We start from the raw sequence: 2,307 nt of genomic DNA, 5'->3' as shown, positions 1-2,307 counted from the left end.
GTTCAGTGACAACTGAGTGGAGGGAGCGGCCGGCGGCGCGTGGCAAGCAAACCCATCCCCACTCGCCCGTATAACTATAGCTTTATACCTTCAGATTGTTTCCACGGCAGACAAGACTCGTTTTAAGTATGCTAAGTCGACTTAGATTCTAGAACTTCATGTCAGGCCGGACTTATGTACTTAATCGTAGCTGGGATTTTTGAAGTCACTAATATAAAAGTTTATATTCTAACGTCTTTATTTTCAAAAGTTTCCCTTCCAGGAAGGTAGTTTTAAAAATCGCAACTATTTATCACGTAACATGTCATGAAGTCCCGAAGGATATTAACTGTAGGTACAGTGAGCAGAAGTGGATGAGCGGTTACGGTGCTCAAATAATCACACACGACTCTACTGCCAAGATAATAAGAGAGTGTTTAAGTAGAATATTTTGAGCGCCACCAGTGCTCATCTACTTCTACTGCAGACTGTAATTAAAAATCACGAAAGTTAAAACTAGGTGAATAAAAAAATAAGTTAAACGAAGTACCTAATAAATAACAGTTTTAATAATTAAATTTCCTTAAAAGGAAAATAAGAAGACAGTTTCTTGGGTTGACATAAAAGATATATTTTTTTAATAATTTGAATTAAGAAGTAAAACAATATAAAAAAGTATAAATCTACTTAATAAAAAAAAAAAAGCCCAATCTTGAACACTAGCTACGGTCGAACAAATTGAATCATGATTATGACTCAGGATGGAACCTTTTAGTAATCAATTTCATTATGATTTCCTTGACAAAAGTATGAGATGTCAACATGACATTAGTAGCACATAGGTTCCCCCCTGGGTCATGATTCAATTTGTTCTACTGTACCTACTGCTCGAAAGTTTTTAATTTAGATGTCGATTTTCCATTAATATTTTGAAAATCAGCCCCTAACTTTCAAAACTAATTCTGTCATAGTCCTAGAGGCTGTCCAAAAATGGAGATCGGAAAAACACTACCAAACTCCCCCTTGAGGAGACGGGAAACCAGGGAGCCAGAGGACAATGCTGCCTAGCACTAGCGACATAAAGTTACGCAAATAACTAAGAATAAACAGTAACAAATTGCTATCTTGGTGGATGGAAGTTTTTTCCAATTTTTCCGATAGAGCGAAGCGTTTGACCCAAATTGCTAGGAAGTGTGGTAAGTTATTAGTCTGGCCGAAATGCGATGGAAAAGGACTTTTTTTATAAATAGGTTTAATTTTTTTTTGGGTTCCGTGTGCAAAAGGATTCTGTAGCCGACACGCCGTTTGCCCTATAAAGGCATCTTTTCAGTCGTAACAGGTAGCCGAGTGACATTTTTACACAATGTCAAATTGAAAATGTTTAAACATGGCAATTGTTTTCTGACAAAATACGATCATCTCGTCTGCAAATTGTGTGTATGTCTTTTTCTGATTTTAATAAAGGTTTTTTTTTTATTTAAAATTAAAAAAAAAAAAAAAAATTACTTTTATCTGTTTATTTCATAACAATTTTACAATTAAATAAACAAAGAAAGATTGATTAAAGAAATAAATTCAGGATGATTACAAAACCAAAGGCCTTTTCACCAATCATTAATTTTATGGGATCGATATTAGTGCAGACATCTCCCTTTTACTTTGTCCGAATATATACCACAGATATCTGTCATATAAAGATTATCAATGACGGCAAACGGGCCCTGAGGATGAAGTTTACATTAAAAAGCTCAAAATGACAGTTGGAGATCGGGTGAAATTTACCACAAGCTTTACAGTGAAGGAAATCATCGTAAGGAAACCTGCACGAACCTGCGAAGCAATTCAATGGTGTGTGTGAAGTTTCCGATCCGCACTCTGGGCCCGCGTGGGAACTATATGGGCTGGGATGATGATGTTTCTTGAAAATTCTGTAGGTGATTCGGGGAAAAAGTACGTATCCAAGATAACATAACCAACACGTAGAAATTTTGAAAAACTTGCCAATGAACTAAAAAAAAATATTTGCTCACCCGCGACCTTTATCGTCCCATCCGACGAATAAAGTCACTTCTGCAAAACTGTTACTTTTCACTAGGGGCATTTGAATTTTCGCTTAGTTTAATTTGATTATAGCTTTGTAAGTAATAGGAATTCGTCAATGCAATTAAGTATAGTTTTTACTAGAGTTGTCAGGATTACTTTTTAGTAGCAATCTTTTTAAATGTTAAGGCTTTCAAGGAATTCTGGGTCTTAAAGTAATATGTAATTGTTTCGTGGGAACGCACAGCCAAAAATTCGGTGTTAAGAGAATATAGAACTATCTTTGTC

This window comes from Choristoneura fumiferana, chromosome 9 (genome assembly GCF_025370935.1).
Source record: "Choristoneura fumiferana chromosome 9, NRCan_CFum_1, whole genome shotgun sequence".
NCBI lineage: Eukaryota > Metazoa > Arthropoda > Insecta > Lepidoptera > Tortricidae > Choristoneura > Choristoneura fumiferana.
Note: the sequence above shows the minus strand (reverse complement) of the source record.